Genomic DNA, 23,428 nt, shown 5'->3' on the forward strand with positions numbered 1-23,428 from the left:
AAAGACTCTACCAAAAAAACTATTAGAAAAAATATACAAGTTGCAGGATACAAAATCAATCTGCAAAAACCCATTGCCTTCCAATATACTAACAAAACTTCAAAAAAGAAATGGGGGAAAAAAACAACTTCTTTTGCAGTACCAAACAAAAGAATAAAATACCTAGGAATACACTTAACAGAGAATGTGAAAAACCTATATACTAAAAATTACAAAGCATTATTAAAAGAGTTTGAAAAAGACACAACAAATGGAAAAATATCCTGTATTCATGGACTGGAAGAATCAGCATAGTTAAAATGGCCTTATACCCAAAGCAATATACAGATTTAATGCAATCCCCATCAAAATCCCAGTGTCATTTTTTAAAGAAATAGAACAAGAAATCTTCAGATTTGTATGGAAACCAAAAGGCCCTGAATAACTAAAGCAATCCTGAGTTAAAAGAACGAAGTATCACACTACCTGACTTCAAATTATACTACAGAGCTAATGATAATCAAAACAGCATGGTATTGGCAGAGAAACAGCCACACAGATCAATGGAACAGAATAGAGTGCCCAGCTATAAAACCACACTGTAGAGGAACTGATAGTTTTTGACAAAGAAGCCAGAAATGCACACTGAAGTAAAGATAGTCTCTTCAATAAATGGTGCTGGGAAAACTGGAAAGCTATATGCAAATGAATAAAACTGGATTACAGTTTATCCTCATGTACAAAAATTAATTCAAAATGTATCAAAGACCTAAATATAAGACCCAAAATAATAAGTTATATAGAAGAAAATACAGGTACCAAACTATGGACCTGGGTCATAGAGAACATTTTATGAACTTGATCCCAAAGGCAAGGGAAGTAAAGGCAAAAATAAATGAATAGGACTATGTCAAACTAAAAAGCTCCTTTCTGCACAGCAAAAGAAACAGACAACAAAACAGACAGCTAACTAGATGGAAAATGATATTTGCAAACAGTAGCTCTGACAAAGGTTTATAATATATAAAGAACTTATAAAACTCAACACCAAACAAACAATCCTATCAAAAAGTAGGCAGAGGACCTAAAAATACACCTCTCCCAAGAAGACATATGAACAGTCAATCCTATATAATAAAAGGGTCCTGGACTGCGAGAGGGCGCAGGCTGGGCTGAGAGACTGCCCTGAGTGCATGAATTTTCGTGCACCGGGCCTCTAGTAAATATATGAAAAGATGTTCAACCTCACTGGCAACTAGGAAAATGCAAATCAAAACTACAATGAGATACCACCTTACATCTGTTAGAGTGGCCATTATCAACAAGATAAGCAATAACAAGTGTTGGAGAGGTTGTGGAAAAAAGGGAGCCCTCATTCATTGCTGGTAGGAATGTAGACTAGTACAACCACTGTGGAAAGCAGTTCGGCCCAACCAGTGTGGCTCAGTGATTGAGCGACAACCTATGGACCAATCATGGTTCGATTCCTGGTCAGGGTACATGCCCAGGTTGTGGGCTCAATCCCCATGCAGGAGGCAGTCAATCAATGATACTCTCTCATTATTGATGTTTCTATCTCCCTATACTTCTTTCTTTGAAATCAATAAAAAATGTATTAATAAAAAGAAAGAAAGAAAGAAAGCAAGCAAGCAGTCTGGCAAGTCCTCAAAATATTAAGAATAGAGCTACCATATGACCCAGCAATCCCACTCCTGGGTATATACCCCCAAAAACTCAAAATCATGTATTTGCAAAGATATATGCACCCTATGTTCATTGCAGCATTATTCATGACATAGAAACAACCAAATTGTCCCACAACAGAGGACTAGATAAAGATGTGGTACACATAATCAGTGAACTACTACTCAGCCATAAGAAAGGATGAAATAGCACCATTTGCAACAGCATGGATGGGCCTTGAGAACATTATGCTCAGTGAAATATGTCAAACAGAAAAAGCTAAGAACCATTTGAATTCACTCATATGTGGGATATACAACTGAAACTTATGAACACAAACAGTAGTGTGCTGGTTGCCAGAGGGAAGGGGGTGGGGAAAGAACAGGTTAATATAAGGTAACAGGAGAAGATTTGACTTTTGGGTGGTGGGCACATGGTGCAATATACAGATCTTGCAGCATAGAAACCCACACATGAAACTTATATGCTCATGTTGAACAATGTCACCTAATCAATTTAATAAATAACATTTAAAAATACAATAAACATACAACATATCAAATTTATTTCAATAAATTTAACAACTTAAGACAAAATGGACAAATTCCTAGAAAAACACAAACTGTCAAAACTCATTTGGGGAGAAATAAATAACATAAACAGTTCTATATTTTAAAATTTAATTTGTAGTTTAAAATCTTACTACACTGCCTTTGCTAGTGTGATTTAATAGTTAGAGCATTGGCCCATCCATCAAAGGGTCCTAGGTTCACTTGGTTGGAGCAACCAATTGAGGTGTCCCTCTCACCTTGATGTTTCTCTCTCTCTCTCTCTCTCTCTCTTCCTCTCTCTTCTTCCCTTCTATTCTCCCTAAAAATCAATGGAAAAAATATCCTTCGAGCACTGTTTTTGCCTGGTTTTCTCTAAAGCTGAGATGGCACTCCCTCTCTGAACAGTTAGGGTTGCTATTAATCACCTGGCACCTTATGAGCTGCACATCAGTGATGCTTATTTATCTACTAGAGGCCCAGTGCATGAATTCGTGCACACTGAAAGGAAATTAATTAGTATTCACCCTTTCTCTATAATAGAAGTGCCAACCAAATTCACGATCGACAATGACAGATCGAAACACATGCATGCGATTGGCACCAGCAAGAGCTTTATATATACTGTGCATGCGAGAGTCAACTTAGCCTTTTATAGATATAGCCATAAAGTTTATTTATAGATATAGAATAAACTTCCTTAATTAGACCTGCTTTTTGATTTAGCTAAACTTTTCCCAGCCCAGTGAAGCACCCCAACTTCTCTTTCAGGTAATTTTCAGCAACACAGCAGTAAATATTAACATGAAGCAGATTATTATTGTAGGTCATGCAAGGAAAACAAAGGGTAAAATATTTAACTGCAGCAGTGTTTGACTATATTCTGTGCAGTGAGAAAACATGTAGTCATTTTCAAGGTCCAACATTTTTTACTTCTTTTCAGTCGGGTCAAGTTTCTAAGCTTTCTAAATCTCTGTTTTCTGGCTAATGAAAAGAAAATAGGATTCCACCGAGTCTACCTACTCCAGGACTTCTGAGTGGATCAAATGAGATGAGGCACGAGAAAATGCTTCACAGACATTTGGTTACAGTGTAAAGTGTTTCCATCTGGCTATAAAGCAAGTCATATTCCTGGGCTGAAGAAACTGCAAGGAGGCTAGTCGCTAAGGAGAGGAAGTCGGGCGTTGCTACGTGATGTCATTACCCTGACGGTCGGACACTTTGCATATTAGCCTTTTATATATATATAGGTGGCCTGTTATTATATTGAAGGCCCAGAAGAACCTCATTTTGCCACACTCTTTGAAAATCAAACTGAGGTGAAGAGGGAACATGGAAAGCAATTCATAAGATATCTAAGAAAGTAAAATCTGCCTTCTGGTGATTAAGAGGCCTGAGATAGATAACAAGCTCTCAAGTCTGCTCTGGAATTAAAAATTGAAATAAAAAACATTATGAAAGAAAAGAAAAGAAAAACTTTACCAGACGACAGCCCTGATAAACAGATGTAAAAATTCTTAACAAAATTTCAGCAAATTGAACTAGCCAAGCTCCTGCTAGACGTGAAGACCATAGCTTCTGCCAACAATGACACTAATGTCTTATGCTTCTTGGTAAAGTACCTGGATGAACAGAAGAGTAACACAAACTACTAATTCCAAAGGAATGCTCATATGCTCAAAAGAATCACTACCTTTAAGCAATAGGATTCAAATGGCTTACACTCTTTTTGTCTTTGGGAAAATAAGCTCCTCAAAGCCAAATTTCTTCATAAATTATCACTTGTGTTTAATAGCAGTGGATTATGAAAATCAGGAGCCATGGGTAAAAGAGGCATCACAGATTTAGAAGCCAAATGATATTCTATTTAAGACTCTAAGTAAAGCCATGAAAAATCATCCTGCTTATGATATGCTATTTTGAGAACCTCATGCAAGTCTCCTACCAAAAATGGACACTATTTTTATTTTATTTTACTTATGCATAGCTATAGAAAACAGATGGTTCAAACTCTTCTTTTACTTTTTAAAAGTAATTCCAGAGGATAACAAGAATAAGCAGTATAGAAAGAATTGCCAGCGGGAACTAGTTTAACCACTATTCTATGCACACAGACCACCTAGGGCCATTAGAGTCAGATCCTTTAGAGATCCTAAAACAATAGGTTGAAATTCAACTGAACAGTGTTATGTATGAAGGTGAAGATAAATTCTAGAGTATCACACAGCTACTGGAATTTCTAGGGCAGTACAGACTTAGGCAAGCATTAATAAAATGGAAAAAATAACTGTGCCAGGGACACAGTATTTAATAAATACCTTTTGCTTTGATCAAGGGACACATTTCCATTTTATGGTCTCTCTGGACTCCAGTTTGGCAACTTTAATGGGGCCTGAGGATTTCTTTAATTGTTCTATTCAGAATTTTAGACCTGAAATGGACCTTGGAGATCATCTAGTTCTAACTTCCTTATGCTGTAGGTTTAGAAATGGAAGATCAAAGACCTTGTGTGTGTTTTTTTTTGTTTGTTTGTTTGTTTGTTTTTTAAATATATTTTATTGATTTTTTACAGAGAGGAAGGGAGAGAGACAGAGAGTTAGAAACATCGATGAGAGAGAAACATCGATCAGCTGCCTCCTGCACATCCCCTACTGGGGATATGCCCGCAACCCAGGTACATGCCCTTGACCGGAATCGAACCTGGGACCTTTCAGTCCGCAGGCCGACGCTCTATCCACTGAGCCAAACCGGTTTCGGCCCTTGTGTGTTTTGTCCAGAGTTTATGAGTTATTGTAGGTGGGGCCTAGAACCAACTTCTGATTCAATCTACTGTCCTCTAGACTGGCAGACCAGGAATTCCAGATCCACATATGTAGATTTAAACTAAGAAATATTAGAGCTGGAAGAGCAAAGAGAGGGTAGAGTGGAGAGCACTCCTGCTAATCTCAATGGAATCTTGGCAATCTTCCAACGCTGCCCATTTTACAGGTGAAGAAAACAGGCCGGGCGTCGGTGTGTGAGCCGGGCAGCCTGCGTACTGGGTTTCTAGGCTTTGTCCTGAGTATGGATGTTGAGCTCTTGGTGAAAGCCAGCACTCCTGAGCTTCGTATTATTAGATTATGATGCTGGAGATGTGGACGGGCACTCAGATCAGTCCCAGTGCCAGCGAGTTCCACAGTCACTGGGAAGAAGTCGTGTCACTGGGAGGCTCGCCAGAGACACACAGACACAGGCTGCTGCCAGATATGTGTTTGTGAACATGCTTAAGACTGATTTTCAAACTTTCATAAGCCCTGGCAGTTACTTGGAGAGCTCTTGAGAGCTGTGAGAAGGGCCAAGTGGAATCCAAGTGGACCAGAGAGAATGAAGCTCACTCCTAAAGGAAAGCAGGTTGCCTTTCCAAGCCTTGTGGCCAGTAACGAGGAGAAAATGGCCTTATCAGAATACCACTCTGATAACCTCTGAGGCTTTCCAGTTCAGGCCTGACGGGTCTTTGTTTTTAGTAAATCAGCAGGGATCTCCTACCCAGCTCTCCTCCAGAATAGAATTTTGACATTACTATATTCTCTGTTATTCACAGGCAAGAGCACGAAGACAACATAATGAAAACAATAAAGTACTCAGTGGGCTACTAAGGTCAACGGAGTGGGAAATATAAATTTACAATGATCACTTAGGATCACTCTTTAGTATTTAAACTTGCTGCCAACCACTATAAAATGGTCACTATAATAATATATCTTGGCTAGCAGGATATAAACTAGGATAAAACAGTTTTCTATGCATTAGCTCTTCAGGCATTCCTTCCTTCATTTATTCATATTTATTTAACACTAACAACCCATATTTATTTAAGTTTGACACTAAAATTATCAAGACAAATAAGACACAGTCCCTGCTTTCAATGACCCAGGGGTAACTGTGGATGCGGAGAGAAAGACATGTGGTGTCTGGTATCAGCTGGGTATATATAAAGAATGATGGTTACCAGAAAAGAAGCCAAGGGATATTTCCAAGAGCAGAAGACTCTCCCTATGGGCCCTAAAAAATAAGCGGAACTGTCCAGTTGGACCAAAAGGTACAAAGAGAATGAGAACACTCCATGAAAAGGGCATGAAGCAGCAGGATGAGTTTGGATACCTATCAGCTGTTGAGTGTGGCTAGAAAGTAGGAAGTTGGGGGTTAGCGGTGGGAAGTACAAAGAGAAGCAATAAAAAGAAAAATGGCTGAGAAAGCCAAGGTTCTCGGCCTGCTGCTGCCAGCCTCTGAGCTGCACTCTAAGAAACAATGTTGCAATTATAGAAGCTAAACAATCCCCAGAAACCTGCTTTCAGCCAGCCGGGCCTCAGAGCTGGAGCTGCAACAGTGTTTCAATTATAGAAGCCAAACAAACTGAGGTCTCAGAGAGGTGTCAGTGAGAAGGCTTAAGTCCTATCATTTATTACCCCAAGTTAGGATAATTCTGCACAAATTACATAAAACTTGTACTTGAATACCTCAAATACATATTATGAATAAAAAACAGAGTTAATTATAAACAACTTTGATTACCTTTGATAAATTGGGGGCATGGAGGGGGACCAATGAGGTTATATTAAGAGATTTTTTAAAAAACAAATCAGGATAACTAGGTTAAATAAGTAATTAACCTATTTTAACAATAAAGTATGCTTGGAACAGAAAAGGTTTTTTTAATGATGTGTATAAACTATCTACATTCAAATGGGGTTGAGAAAGTAAACAAGACAAATGAGAAAATACATAATATATGAGATAGTAACAGTACTAGGAAGATAAATTAAAGAATGGAAGCAGGGATATGCATTATCAGAGAGGTTAAAATTTCAGATACAGTTATCAAGGACGGCCTCCCTGAGAAAGTGAGTTTTGAGTAAAGATGTGAAAGAAGTGAAGCAATTAGTCATGAAAGAGCTTTTTAAACAGAGAGACTAAGAGGAGAAAATGTTAATCTGACATTCAAGAGTCCCAATAAAGTCAAGTCACTATGAAGTATCATAGAATCATGCAGTGAGCAATATATGATCCAAGAGCTCTCCCTTGCTTTGCTATCTTGGTATTCCAGCATGCTCTTGGAGAATTTTTCCTGAGACCAGCATTATGATACATACATGCATTTAAGAAGCACTGCTGGGCATTTAATAGTAATATAGCAATAGGTATTACATACCACCTTATATTCTCTTATTTCATCAAAGATTATTTTTGGAGTGCTTTTCACTTTCCAATAAAAACTCAAATCTTGCCCTGGTCAGTGTGGCTCGGTTGGTTGAGTGTTGCCCCATGCACCAAAAGGTCGCTGGTTCGATTACAGGTCAGAAATGCTGGATTCCCAGTACGGGTGTGCAGAAGGCAGCTGGTCAATGTTTCTCCCTCTCCCTTCCTCTCTCTCAAAAAATCAATAAAAACTTACTTAAATTTTTTTTAAACTAACATATTTTTCTGTCTGAAAGTTTAACCAAGTGATGTCTTTCTGTAGAGTTATCTGCCTACAGAGTATAACCACTACATATGCAGTGAGAGCTCTTTCCCAAGTCTTGGTTTGTAGTTTCATGAAGCAATGAGAATTAATTTTATAAGGAATTTACTTTGTTGTACTGCAAAGCCATTTAAAGCTACTTCTGAGTAAATCTAATAGGTTGGCAACACTCATTTATCTCTGTTTCTATCTATAAACTATTAGATTGAGAATGCAGTTTTAAACATACAAGGATAGAGTAAATAGGAGAGATGTCTATTTCAACAGACTGAAATCTAAGCAAGCATTAAAAAAAGTCCGGAAGATAAGTTAATATACATTGGAGAACCCAATACTTCTCAACCATATGCTTCTCAAAGTATACAGTGCAGGCAAGATGAGTCTATAAAACACAGACCCTAATCGCCACCCTAATCTTGCACAAATAAATAACTAAGCAAGGGCTAACCATTCTCTAACATAACCAACACTGGGGAGGGGGCGTGGGGGGGGGGGCAGCAGGGGCTGGAGGGAGAGGAGGAACAACCTGGGGGAAACAGAAATTATGGAGGGAAATAAAGAAACATTAAAGATCTTAAAAGATTACATAGATAAAATAACAGTAAGGAGGGAAGGGAAGAACAATAAACATTCAGAAAAAAATGAAATAAAAATTCCAAAAAGAACTCTTGGAAATTGAAAAATTTATATGAAAGCATAAGTGAAAATTCACTAGACTAAATGGAAAGTTGAAAAAATACCAAAGACGGGGAAAATAGGAAAGAATGTTTAGAAGGGCTAACATCTGAATGATAGAAGTTTCAGAAACAGAACAGAGAATATAGGGAAGAGGAAAGTCCCATAAAATAATTCAAGAAAATTTCCTAGAACTACAGATCATGCCTTTTTAAACCTAAAGAGCCTGTTAAGTGCAACCTGTTCTGTTATAAAGCTTGCTTAGAAAACATACATTTGTTCCAACACAATTTATATGGTAGAAAACAATTTGACCATAATGCTCACTTCACAGTTTACTTGTGCTCATGTCCTCAAGAAATACTAGGTGAACGCAGGAAACTACAGCCATTGAAACCAAGCCACCTAGACACACACACACCCCTCAACCACATACCAGCTACTTCACTTCAGCACTACTGTTACGCTATAAGATTGTATTTTGCTATTCTTTTAGCAAATGTTAATTTTTCTATATAAAAAAGCACTCATTCTACTTTCCAAACATGTCTAATTGCCTTGATACATAAATACCAAGCAAAAGTTTTCAGCTATTGCGGAGAAGCAGGAAATAAGGTGTTTTGAAAGAAACAGGAGACTATGTGATATCTCCAGAACAAGAGGCATAAAAAGTCCACATTGGTAACCGTCAAAGATGACAGACGATAGTGAAAATAAAAGAAACATCTATGGCTAGAGGAACCTCAAGTGCTGTGAAGTCAGTAAGAATGACTCAAAAGAAATAGAAGAAATGGAAAGATTGCTGAGTACATGGACTAAAGAGCAAATCATTTAAAAAATATCAGGGACCTTTCTCACAATCAAACAAATAGCACTCTCTACACATGATGACCTTGAACAGAAACCACCAAGTCTGGCAGAAGCTGCCTCTTTCAGTGCTAGTGATGGCTGGCTTATACTTTCCCCCATCTCTATGATTTCCCAAGCATTCAACTGTCGGGTGCAGATCAGAAAACTGCAACCTCCAGCAATGATACGGAAGTTAATTGAAGAAGGAGGCTATATATTGGATCAAAGTTTCTATTTTGATGAAAACAGGTATCTATTATAAATGCATGTATTTGACCTAAGTCTAAAATCTAAGCCTACTGACTGTTTTATATTATTGGATGGACTTAGAAAACTAGGTTCTAGGGATTTCACGGTCTACTTATATCACAATAGAGAAAGTTCGAGGATCTTTCATTTTTTAAATGGGTGAGTGATTATTTGATTATTTCTGAATCACTATTTTGTATAAGATTTGGCCCTAAGATTCTGATATCAGCAAAAATCATCTGTATTCTCTTAATAGCATTATTCTATAATGGCCTAAGAGAGGTAAGCAAAATGATGCTGACTTGTCCTTTTTAATTAAAAGTTTCACTTTCAAACTACTCTTAAAAGCTTCTATGATGGTATTTTAGTCAGTATTGTTATTTATTATATTAGAAAGAAATTTTTTTCAACTATGAACATCATCTTTACAACTTGCTCTTCTTTTTTCTAACATACAAATTATCCCAAGTACCAATTCGTAAGTGACTTCATTGTTTCAGTAAAAGAGTAACTCAAGTTTTGTTTTAATTTCTTATGATATGATGAATTATTCAGTGATTTCTAAGTTTTTTCTGTAGAGAGAACCCCCTCTTTTTTTCTTCACCTACTTATTTGATGTCTCAAACTATGTTACGGTCCGGGGAGCTTCCTTCATACAGGCTGTCTCTGCTATTTTATTTATTTGTTTGTTTGTTTAAATAAATTTTATTTATTTATTTTTGTTAAGCCTCACTTGAGGCTATTTTTCCACTGATTTTTAGAGAGAATGGAAGGGAGGGGGAGAGACAGAGAGAGAGAAACATCAGTATCACATCAAGTGGTTGCCTCCCACATGCATCCCAACCAGGGCAGGGTATTGAACCTGTAACCTAGGTATGCCCTCGAACGAAATCAAACCTGGGACTCTTCAGTCTGCAGGCCAACTCTCTACCCACTGAGCCAAACTGGCTAGGGCCCTCTGCCATTTTAGTCTCTTCTCAAAGAAAAGTCCCTGTCAGTGTCTATGTCTTCTCTCTCTGTGATTCCTGTGAGCAGGAAATCAATGACCTTATGCCCAGCACAAGGAAGGAAAAATATTCTAATTTCCCACTATAGCTCCCTTCCACAAATATTCTGTGCAGGCATTGTGCAAGTCACTGGGCTTCTGTGAAGAGTAAAGCAGCCTTTCCTCCAAGAAGCTGGAAGAAATTTTAAACCATGGTTTTTCTTAGCAGCAGGAATGATAACTCTCCTAGTTTTATCACAGAGAGCTAGAAGAGAGATACATTTTCAGATACAAATTCATATAATTTTCTTGTTACAAATTAAAGTTCAAAGAGAAAAATAAAGGCGAAACAAAATCTCTACACCAAATTTAACTAGAACAGAATACTTATTGAACATTTATTGAACTGTGTACTAGGCAAGGTATAAAAACTGTACATATTATTTCATTTAATAGTTAAACTCACCCATATTATCATCACATGTATAGATAAGTTAAGTGAGCCTTAAGCAAAATGAATTTGTCCACTGTCACACTGCTAATTAAAGACAAACCTGAAATTTGAACTCATATTTGTCTAATTAAAAAAAATTATTTTCGCTACACTTAAATTATTTCTTTAGTGCCTACCTGTGCGTCCATAGTCCAGGAGTGGTGGTAGATTTACAAGCAATAATAGAGCAAAGTCATAAGAGAAAATCTTAGGTATGGCAGGTGCCAAGAGAGCAAAGAAGGCGGTAACCAAGTAAAGGTGGGGGATGGGAGAGGGTAAGAAGGAGTATTATCGATGTTGAGTGGTCAGGAAAGGTTTCACAAACGAACTTTCTCCTAAATTTAACCTTTAAGAATAATCTTAAGATCATTAGTTAAACCAGAGAAAAAAGAGAACATTTCAAAGAACATGAAGAGCATGTCCAAGACAAAGCACATTTGTGGAAAGTCCCCCAAAAGTAGGGACATTGGAGATACTTACAGAATGGTGGGGAATAAAGGCAGGAGTATTCAGAGACATTCCAAGTCCCCAAACATCTTGAAAACACTGCTAACGAATCTGAAATTTTCCCCACAACAGGAGCCCCAGGCAAGCAGAATGGATGCTGGCTGTAAACAGCCTGTTGGACCTAACTAGTACAACCCAGCTAATTATCAACCCTGCCTCTAGGATATGGTAGCAGCCATTGAGGGGTTTACTGCGGGGAGTGTCCTGGACTTTAGAACGGTAATTCCAGATACAGTGTGGGGGCAGAATGGAAGGAGGAAAAAGCACAGACTAGGAAGAAATCCAATTAAAGGGTCTCTGCTGGGCGTGGGGGAGTGATTTTAAAGAAAGATACATAATCAAAATATAATCATCATTTCCAGTGATCCTATCACGATAACATATAAGTACGTATTACATAGAAACCATTACATAATAAGAATAATCCAGACTGGTGACACCACATACATATACAGGAATGTTATTTCAGCAAAAAACGAGAACAATTACTATCATTTAACTAAGCACTTTCTTTTGTTCAAGTTATATAAAATCAAACATTTATTTTACATATTATTTTTAGAAAATGCTGTGTAGTAGAAAATATGGCTCTGTAAACAATACATCACAATGAACTTATTTAATCTCTGTATGGAAAATAAGAACAGACTTTGTACAAGAAAAGTAAGTAGTAATGATGTATTTCCAGTAAACCTTCTGAGTCCTGCTCTGTAATCATCTTACTAGTATAACAAATCTACAAGATATACTATGGCCCATACCACTTTTTAGTTAGATGGGTCATCTACCTCAATAAATCATTTATAGGCCTGCAAATGCAATAAGCACAAGTACACCCCAAATTTCCAAATGAAAACAAATCTTGTACAATATAGAGATATATAAATTTTTATATATTTATATCTATAAAAGTAGATTATTATAAGATATAAGATATTAGAAGTTATCCTATTTATCTGGGTGTTTAGAGTACTTGATATAGACTCTATTTCCACATCAAAAAAGAGGATATAAAGAATTTAGAGAGAGCCCAAAAGGGCAAAAAACAATTTTAAAAGTTATAAAACTGGAGTAGAAGAAAATAGCAAATAGGGGAAAAAAACTAATACAAGTCCATTAATATGGTAAATATCTGGAAATATTTGAAAACTCTTTATCTGTGAAAAGCAAAGCTTATGTGTAACAAATATAATTTATAAAAGTTAATGTATAATTACAAATAAGATCTTAGATGCATGTTACTTATTAAGAGCTTCTGAAATTTAAAAAATATTTAAATCATGCCACTCTTTTCAATGAAAAGAGATTAACTTAATAAATTTAGTCCTTGCTCCACTAATTCTAAAACTAAAGTTGATTACAGAAGAAAATTTTGCATGTTTCTCCAGTGTTTGATCAAAGAAATCAACTTTACTTCACATAGTAACAAAAATAGGTATTACATCAGTGTATATAAGCATAAGCATAGAAAGAATAAATGGATATAAAAACTATATGTGATTTCCTAAAATTATGGAATTTCAGTTAAAAGTCCATGGTCACAAATAAATCTTCAAGTAATTTTTTAGAGTTTCAAGGAAATAATCATTGATAACAATGTTATAGAATATAGGAAAATATAGTTTATTTATTTGAATTAGTTAAAATAATCTACTATAGCTATAAAATCCTAAAATACTGGCAAATTGAATTGAACAGTATATCAAAGAACAACAACAGAAATGAAGCCCATAGAAATTCTTCAAAGTATGGTAATGCCCAAACATCTATAAATCAAATTCATCTCATTTGACATAGTCCAACTTCTCACATACCTGTATTACCCTTGTCTATCCAGAATTATAGAAACAGTAGCTCTAGCTAAACTGCAGCTCAGTGACTGCTTGCATGCAACTCTAAATTAGTAGTTAAGGTCGTTAAATAGCCCATGTGTAAACAACACTATGCACCTGAACTCAGAGATGTGTCAATAGGAATAAATTCAAATTAACTATTGAATTTCATTAGGAAGTTTATATAAAGAAAATAGTTCTCTCTTTCAAGACGGCCTTTCACAAAGAAATGTCTAAATCCTTAAATGTGTGATAGTAGAGTATTTAATGAAAAACATATTTACAAATTTATATTCATTTGCTCTTAAGATATAATAAAGATATCCTATCTAATAAAGAGGGAATATGCTAATTGACCCTCATGCCATCGCAAATGGCGGTGCCCATAGCCAATAAGGAGGGAATATGCTAATTACTGCCCTGCCCTCAAAGATGGCGGCGCCCACAGCCAATAAGGAGGGAATATACTAATTGCCTCCCACACCCTCAAAGATGGCGGTGCCCACAGCCAATAAGGAGGGAATATGCTAATTGACTGCCACGCCCTCAAATATGGTGGTGCCCACAGCATCCATGCCCCTCAGCCCTGCCAGGGCACCTGCCTCCGGAGTCCCCCAGTCCCCTCAGCCCCTCAGCCACCCAGGGCCGGCCTAAGGCATAGGCAAGCCTTGGATGGCGGCTGCCCAGCCGCCTAGGGCTGGCATGAGGCACAGGCAAGCCTCAGATGGCGGCTGCCCAGCTGACGCCCAAGGCACAAACAAGCCTCGGATGGCAGCTGCCCAGCCACCCAGGGCCGGCCCAAGGAGCAGGTAACCAGGGCCGGCCGAGGCTAGCACTGCTGGCAGTGGCAGCAGCAGAGGTGTAATGGGGTGTCACCTTCCCCTGATCGTCGGGTCGCCTCCCACCCCTGATGGCTCCCGGACTGTGCGAGGGGGCAGGCCAGGCTGAGGGACTCCCTTCCAGTGCATGAATTTTCATGCACCGGGCCTCTAGTAATATAATATATCCTTAATTGCAATGCAATCCAGTCATAGTAATTGTCAAAGAACAATGCCAAAATAGTAAATCAAATCAAAGAAAGAAAAAAGAAAACAAAAATCAGTCATCATTCATTGGTTTGCTGTACCCATAATTGAGTTACTTCACACGTATATACATAGCTTACATTTTAATATATTTAAGGATATATTGACAAATTTAAAATGCTTAGCTGTGTATATAGAACAGTGATGGCGAACCTTTTGAGCTCAGCATGTCAGCATTTTGAAAAACCCTAACTTAACTCTGGTGCCATGTCACATATAGAAATTTTTTGATATTTGCAACCATAGTAAAACAAAGACTTATATTTTTGATATTTATTTTATATATTTAAATGCCATTTAACAAAGAAAAATCAACCAAAAAAATGAGTTCGCGTGTCAGTGTCATAGGTTTGCCATCACTGATATAGAAGGTACTCAATGCCTACTGAATTGAATTTTAGAGAAAATTAAGTATAACTAATATATTTTGTAATCTCATGGTTAGAAACAAAAGAAACTAGGGAGTTGTCACCAAAAAATAATAGCAACTAAGTGGCAGCCATAACAGGTTTGACTCAGTGGATAGAGCGTCGGCCTGTGGACTTAGGGGTCCCAGGTTCGATTCCAGTCAAGGGCATGTACCTTGGTTGAGGGCACATCCCCTGTACGGGGTGTGCAGGAGGCAACTGATCGATGTTTCTCTCTCATTGATGTTTCTAACTCTCTATCCCTCTCCTTTCCTCTCTGTAAAAAATCAATAAAATATATTTTTTTTAAAAAAAAAGAGAGAAACTAAATGGCATGGAAAATACTTATACATATCCTATGGTGACAATTAAACATGAATGCATATATAATCTTACACATAGAGGAACAAGAAAAAAAAAGTCCAAGTGAGTAGAAGGAAGGAAATAATATAGATCAAAGTGGAAATAAACAAAATATAGTCTAAAAACAATACAAAAGATCAATGAAACCAAGAACTGGTTCTTTCAAAGAAAAACCAAATTGATAAACTGTTAATCAGGCTCATCAATAAAAAAAGAAAGAACCCAAATAAATAAGATCAGAAATAAAAGAGAAGTTAACAGCTGACACCACAGCAATACAAAGGATTATAAGAAAATACTACAATTACATATCAACAAATTGGACAATCTGGAAGAAATGGATAAATTTCTAGAAACATACAATCTTCCACGACTGAATCAAGAAGAAACAAAATCTCAAAAAACTGATTACTACCAATGAAATCAAATCAATAATCAAATAACTCCAAACAAGAAAAAGACCTGGACCAGATGGCCTTTTATCAAACATTCAAAGAAAGATTAATACCAATCATTTTTTAACTATTAAAAAAAAAAAAAAACACCTCAAGAGTAGGGAATACTTCCAAGATCATGTAATGAAGCCACCATTACCCTGATTCCAAAACCAGATAAAGACGTTACAAAAAAAGATAATTATAGGCCAATATTCCTGATGAACATAGGTGTAAAAATCCTCGAAAAATATTAGCAAACCGAATTCAATGATAAATTAAAAAGAGCATACACCATGATCAAGTAAGATTAATTAAGGTTGGTACAATATCTGCAAGTCAATTAATCTGATATACCATATAAACAAAATGAATGATAAAAATCACATGATCATGTCAATAGATGCAGTAAAAGCATTTGATAAAATCCAGCACCCATCTATATATATAAAAGCCTAAGTGTCTGTTCAACCATCTGACCTGTAACTATGATGTGCACTGACCACCAGGGGGCAGACGCTCAACAGAGGAACTGCCATGACGCGCACCTGACATTTAAAAAGAAATGGCACCGTGGACCTGGTGCCGACAAACCAACACTCAGCTTCCCCCAAGTGGGAAATAGGCCCCGCCACCACCCCGGAACGACAGCCCACCAAATGGCAGCCAATGCTGCTAAGACCCCATTGTGCAAAATGAGGCCCACAGAGCCAGCCCTGAAACGGTGGCTGTGGGCACTGGGTAATGATGTCACCAGCAATGCCCAGCTTTTTTCTCCCTAGCAACTAGCATCCTTGGAGTTTCATCAGCCTGGAATAGAAATTTTATAAAAAATACTTTTTTCTTAAACACAGTCTTATTACTTTTTCCCTAATAATATTTCTGTTTTTTATTTCTTTTACTAGAGGCCTGGTGCACAAAAATTTGTGCACTCAGGGGGGTCCCTCAGCCCGGCCTGTGCCCTCTCGCAGTCTGGTACCCCTCAGCGGATGTTCACCTGTTGGCTTAGGCCTGCTCCCCGGGGATCAGGCCTAAGCTGGCAGTCAGACATCCCTCTGGCATCCCAGGAGCCCTCGTGGGATGTCCACTTGCCAGTGGGGACCAGGCCTAAGCTACAGTCGGACATCCTTAGCGCTGGTGAAGCGCCGGGAGAGGCTCCCGCCATCACAGCTGTGCTGGCAGCCGTCAGCCTGGCTTGTGGCTGAGCAGAGCTACCCCTGTGGGAGCGCACTGACCACCAGGGGGCAGCTCCCGCATTGAGCATCTGCCCCCTGGTGGTCAGTGTGTGTCATAGTGACCAGTCATTCCCAGTCGTTCTGCTCTTAGGGTCAATGTGCATACTACCCTTTTATTATATGCCTGGTGCATGGGTGGAGGCTGGCTGGTTTGCCCTGAAAGGTGTCCCGGATCAGGGTGGGGGTCCTGCTGGGGTGCCTGGCCAGCCTGGGTGAGGGGCTGAGGGCTGTTTGCAGGCTGGTCAAGCCCCCCAGCAGGGACCCTCACCCCTTGAGGGTGTGGCCAGCCTGGGTGAGGGGCCGATGGCTGTTTGCAGGCTGGCCACAGCCCCTTCAGGGTGGGGATCCCCACTGGAGTACCTGGCCAGCTTGGGTGAGGGGCTGATGGCTGTTTGCAGGCTGGCCACGGCCCCCAGCCACCCAAGCTCCCAGTGGAGGCTGGCTGGAAGCAGGTATCTGGGATTTATTTATCTTCTATAATTGAAACTTTGTTGCTTTTGCGGAGGCCACAGTTGGCCAGGGCAGGCGGGAAGCTTGGCTTCCTCCATCGCCTGGACAACCAAGCCTCCTGCTTGCTCCAGCTCCATGGCTGCTGGCCGCCATCTTGGTTGGGTTAATTTGCTTATAGTCGCTCTGACTGGCTGGTTGGCATGGCGTGGGGCGTAGCAAAGGTGCGGTCAATTTGCATGTTTCTCTTTTATTAGATTAGATATTCCTACTATAATCACCCTAATCCAAACCCATATCATAAGACTTCCAGATTACTACCATATCATCCCACTGGTCAACTTGGTTCCAATCTCTATCCATCCAGATCCAAGTAAATTCATCTTCCAGGCTAACTTTCTTCAAACTTTCTTAACTTTCATGCTTGTCACCCATTCAACTACAAGTACTTTATTGATAAGGTAAACCCCCAATCTTTGGCAGAGCATTCATGGTCTGTAACCAACTACTCCTAAACCACTTCTAACTTCTTTTTAAAAATTCAACTACAATGCATTTTTAACCCAATTTCCTTCAAAAAAAAAAAAAAAAAAAAAGAAGAAGTAAAGGTATCTTAAAACCACATTTAAAATGAGAAAAATACTTAAATTGTTGGCTAATTCCTTAAGTCTTTTCAATAAGATTCTAGGTATCCTGGAGTTAAATGTTCAAATTTGGTACCACTTTGAATGAGCTGTTTCTGCTAATAGTTAAGGGGTGTGTGTGTGTGTGTGTGTGTGTGTGTGTGTGTGTTGTTTTGTTGTTGTTTTGCAGAATATGTAGGAAGATGTTGTTAATACAAGCTAAACTCTTGCATTATCCTTCAGGTAATCTCAGAGTTAGAGGTAATTTAGTTTCAGAGTATACAGTTACACAAAAATTGCCCCAAGCAATAGGGAGTGTTTAAGGCTGTTTCTTAAGGCATGAATTTTCTATATAATCCACAAAACCGGTCTGCAAATCTTAAATAAGTTCATTTTTACTTAAAAAACATACAGTACCTTTTGCCAATAGGAAAATGTATACATCCAAAAATTACAAGCTAGATAAATTGATCCATACATTTTAGTTATGAAACTTCTGCTGCCTCATCAACCATTAGTTTTTTAAAAAATTGTATTATCAAGAACTAAGAAGAAAGGATCAAGTAAAAGGATAAAATGTCTATGCTCTAATATCCATTTCGGGTGAAGCTAATTTATCAGTCACTTCCTGTGGCTTCTCTGGCACTCTTATAAAAATTCCCCATTTACCAGAGAAGGGCTGAATGAAAGATAAGGGGGGAAAACCCTCCATAAGTTGGTGATAACTAACAGGGAGGAAAGTGACAGGCAGGTAGATGAACACGTTATAGAGCCAGAGAAACCCAGAGTTGTTCTTGGAAACCATGTCCTCTCCTTATTCCCTTAATCAGTGAAGCTCAACTGTAGCTTTTTTAGTGCTTATATTGGATTAAAACTGATTCATTCTGAAATTTGATCTAATGAATTACATATACATATAGTATCTTCTTAAAATTAGAAAAAAATATGCAAATAATTAAGGAAGGGACCAAATCCAGAAGAAAACCTCTTCTCTTGTCTAAACTTTCGTAACAGACTCACAGAACAATTCCAGATCTGGCAGTATAGGAGAGGAGAAAGAAAGGCTCTGGCAAAAATAGCAGTACCCATAAAAGAACTGAGAAGTCCAGGAGACAAGCTTTCCCCCAGAGCTTACTGCACCACCACTGGGCCACATACTGCTCTGGGGCAGCTCTCCAGGGACACAGACCCACCAGAGACACAGATTCATATAATATTATGGACATGTCTCATATAATATTATTCATGCAAATTATGTACAATTCAGTCGAAAACATTATAGGAATTATTTCTTAAAGTTGTTCTATAAGCAGCTACATTAATTCCTAATGTTCCTCACAATCACATGATCCTCATGGTCTGGGGCTGCCTTTAACAGAGTAACCTTTCATGAAGAATTCTTAAGCCTCGTAGTTTATTTCCTTCCCCAAATAACGTGGTGCAAAACCCCCTGGGACAAGGCAATGTCTGCCTTCATTTGCCATTTAAGTTTACAGAAAGCTATCATGTTCTACCACACCAGAGTCTGGCACTTGGCATGATTCACTTCACTTTGACAGGAAAACATGTAGATAAGCAAAAAGCAAGCGATGTCAGGCACAGCCTTTAAGTGCAGAAGATGCAGAGTCGGCTGGGACTCTGTCCTCATTTCCTCCACACCACCTTTATCTATCACTTCATCGTAATCACAATCCAGTAACTGATATTCAAATGGTTCATGAATAAAGGTTAAGTTATAGTCTAAGAATTCAAGAAAGTATGAAATATAGTTTAGAAAGTTTCCCATCAGAAAAGTTAAAATTTAAAGGTTCTGGTAGCCGAACCGGTTTGGCTCAGTGGATAGAGCGTCGGCCTGCGGACTCAAGGGTCCCGGGTTCGATTCCGGTCAAGGGCATGTACTCTGGTTGCGGGCACATCCCCAGTGGGGGGGGCGTGCAGGAGGCAGCTGATTGATCTCTCTTATCGATGTTTCTAAGTCTCTATCCCTCTCCCTTCTTCTCTGTAAAAAAATCAAAATATATTAAAAAAAAATGTACCATTGTATGTGGGCTGTACATTAAAGAAAGAAAGAAAAATAAAGTATTCTGTCAACAATAAATAAATAAATAAGTAAGTAAATAAATAAAAGTTCTGGTATATAAAATGTTTAACAGTTAACCACATGGAAAACTTCTATTTTAGATAATGAAAGGTTTGCTGTAAACAGAAGCAAAAGTAGTGTACAAAAATACAATCCTGCCACCTTGTGGTAATTATTCAGAAGCACTTCACCACTTCATACTTTGAAACAAATTCTGATTTTTCAAAATGTGCTTATATAGAAAAATATTAATCAATACAATTGTTTTAAAATATTAAATACTGCTATTAATGTTCACTAAAATTTATAGGAATGTATTAAATTATCAATGTTTACCTTAATAAAATTGTTTCTAAGGTCAAAACGAAATTCCCTCTTCAAACTTAAGATGTACAAATGCAACTGTAAACACCTGGAACTTACAATAAATTCTTAGCATCAGTTATGAGTCACACTTTCCTCTCTGGTAGTTAAACAACTACGTTAAATAAATGGAACTGCAATATGTTTATTGCCCACTAGATAGTATTGTTTGCGATCAATTTTAAACTATGAAGTAGTAATAAATGAAGAAGGGTAAATTTCTACAGTACCTTTACTAAATTTATGTTAGAATTTAAGAACAATTAATTGAACAATTTAAGAAAATTGTTCAAACTCTTCACTGAACCTAAATAATTAAATTTTTTTTAATACCAGGTTGAACATAAAAAAGGTTAGGTCTAAAATACTGAATAAAAATATAGGACCACAGACATTTCCAGAGCACCATCTACAATTCCTTTTAGAAAATCATTAAATGATGACTAAGTATCCTTGAAATATAAGGGTTGGAAGTTTATTCTGTGAAAATATGAATACCAATTACAGAAAAATATGATGATGGTAATATGGTTGAACCATATGAAATTTCTACATGTAAGTTAAAAATGGTTGAATATTGCTCAGTGTAATAACATTTCTTGAGAGTTTTCCTTTATAAATCTGTGCTATGTACTTTGATTGGTCTATCTCATCTAATAATCCTCATGTTAGCCTGTAGAGAAGGTACCATTATTATCCCCATCTTAACAACATGGTATTGAGGTTTAGATGTCAAATAACCATCCCAAGTGGCTGAGACTATCTATTTCCAGTTTCCATGATCTTAACCACCATATCCAATAGGACAGACATCTATATAGATAAAAATAGAATATCTGTTTAGTGTTTCTGAAAAGGTAATCAATTTGATCTTTTGGCTAAATTTTTATTTTGTCTTTCTGCTAACGATGCCTCTCAACAGGATTTGTTTCCTTCTATACTATAAAACTTTTAGGAAAGGGCAAAGAGAGATTGTTGCACTTTTTTGTTCTACGACTTCATTTAAATTTATTTCTTTGATTTAACAAGTACTGGTCATCTCTTTTATTTCACAACCCCAGACTGTCCCTTCTCTTTTTTCATGTAAATCGGCATTTTTTACCTTGCACACTGGTACCAATCCTTCAGACATTCATAACCAATGACATATCTGATTTCTCTCTCCTCTCACCCATTCATCCTCTCAAAACATTTGAGAACCTGTGAAGTGTACCAGGTGCTGAGGGCAGAAACGTGAGAATGCATAGCCTTTACCCTAAAAATGTATACTTTAAGTAAAAGAGGCACAAAGAGACACTATAATAAGTATTTCAAGACAAGTATGCTGAAAGTATAATGGAATTTTGGAAGAAAGGCAGTTAATTTTGTTTTGAGGTATCTGTTTTTGGCCATTCTTTCCATTCTCTAGATAAGCTCCACAATTAATTGTGTAGCTTTTGGCAAGTGTTTATTTTTACAGTATAAAATCTTGTACTACAAAGAGTCGAGATTGGCATTAATTTTTTTAAAGTAGAAAACAAAACGTTTTTATCAAGAATAATGATTATGCAAATAAATATTTTCACAATCTCTTTTTTATCTAAAAGTTAAAATGTCCAAATAATCCACTAAATGGCTACAGTAGAAACAAGGATATCAGGACTATGTATAAATTCTATAACTAATTTACACTTAGGTTTTCTTAGGATTCTCCCTAAATCCCTAAAAGTAGGTATAAATCTCTCTAGAAAAGCTTATTCACTCAGACCAGTCTGCTATCATATTTTAAATTGCCAATAAAACATGGTATCAGTTAAACACACACACATGTACATATATACGCACATACATAAACACTATATTATATAAGTTCACTGATATATTTGTGAATCACAAATTCTATCAGGTTTAAGAAAAGTGTGTCTTTTTAAAAATCATCACAAGCTAATCCTAATAAAATTACATTTTAGCCGAAACCGGTTTGGCTCAGTGGATAGAGCGTCGGCCTGCAGACTGAAAGGTCCCAGGTTCAATTCCGGTCAAGGGCATGTACCAGGGTTGCGAGCACATCCCCAGTAGGAGATGCGCAGGAGGCAGCTGATCGATGTTTCTCTCTCATCGATGTTTCTAACTCTCTATCTCTCTCCCTTTCTCTCTGTAAAAAATCAATAAAAATATATTAAAAAAAAAAATTACATTTTAAACAACCACCCCTGGCTGTCTACTTGTCAGCAACTAAAATCTAAGTTATTTCAAAGCCTTTCCATCTGTACCTATCTATACTAATAAACCGGTAATATGCTAATTAGACCAGGTCAACCGGACATCTTCTGGATGTCCAACTTCCTTCTGGACAAAGCCACGGTGGTGGGGGCTGAGAGAGAGGTGGTTAGGGTTGATCAGGCTGGCAGGGGAGCAAGCAGTTAGGGGTGCAATCAGGCCAGCGCGGGGGAGCAAGCAATTGGGGTGAGATCAGGCTGGCGTGGGGGAGTAAGCAATTAGGGGCGGGGCGATCAGGCCGGCAGGGGAGAGCAGTTAGGGGGCGATGAGGCTGACAGGGGAAGGCAGTTGGGAGCAATCAGGCCAGCAGGGGAGGGCAGTTGGGGGCGATTAGGCTGGCAGGGGAGCAGTGAGGGGGCAATTAGGCCCGCAGGCAAAGGCGGTTAGAGGTGATCAGGCAGGCAGGCAGGCAAGCAAGCAGTTAGAAGCCAGTAGTCCTGGATTGTTAGAAGGATGTCCGACTGCCAGTCTAGGCCTGATCCCACAGGCAGTCAGACATCCCCCGAGGGGTCCCAGATTGGAGAGGGTGCAGGCCGGGCTGAGGGAACTCCCCCTCCCATGCACAAATTTCATACACCAGGCCTCTAATATTGTTATAAAAACAAGCATTATTTGACCATGAGTATTCAGATATTAAATGACCTCTTAGTTCCCTTACTGCTCTAAAATTATGTGACTGTTTTATTATAAAGTTTACAAACACTTCAGGAAACCATAAATAAAAAATAAATTAGAATTTTTTATCAATGGATTTTTTCACTTAAAATAACTAGAAAATTTTGTCATCATGAGCCACATGCAATGGTTAATTTAGGCAACAACAAAAAAAGGCTTA

General features: G+C 38.0%; 1 protein-coding gene across 3 annotated transcripts in view; it reads right to left on the minus strand.

The window, feature by feature from the left end:
• TSC22D1 (TSC22 domain family member 1) overlaps window positions 1-23,428 on the minus strand; it is a 145,788-nt gene that overhangs the window by 14,923 nt on the left and 107,437 nt on the right. Inside the window, exon 1 of one of the 3 annotated variants that reach the window (XM_036297354.1) lies at window positions 11,439-11,459. The exons of the other annotated variants lie outside the window; for them this stretch is intronic. The gene's annotated coding sequence lies outside the window, so the exon portion shown is untranslated. Of the gene's footprint in view, window positions 1-11,438; window positions 11,460-23,428 lie in introns of those variants that run through there. 3 annotated transcript variants of the gene reach the window in all.

This window comes from Myotis myotis, unplaced genomic scaffold, assembly GCF_014108235.1.
Source record: "Myotis myotis isolate mMyoMyo1 unplaced genomic scaffold, mMyoMyo1.p scaffold_m19_p_3, whole genome shotgun sequence".
NCBI lineage: Eukaryota > Metazoa > Chordata > Mammalia > Chiroptera > Vespertilionidae > Myotis > Myotis myotis.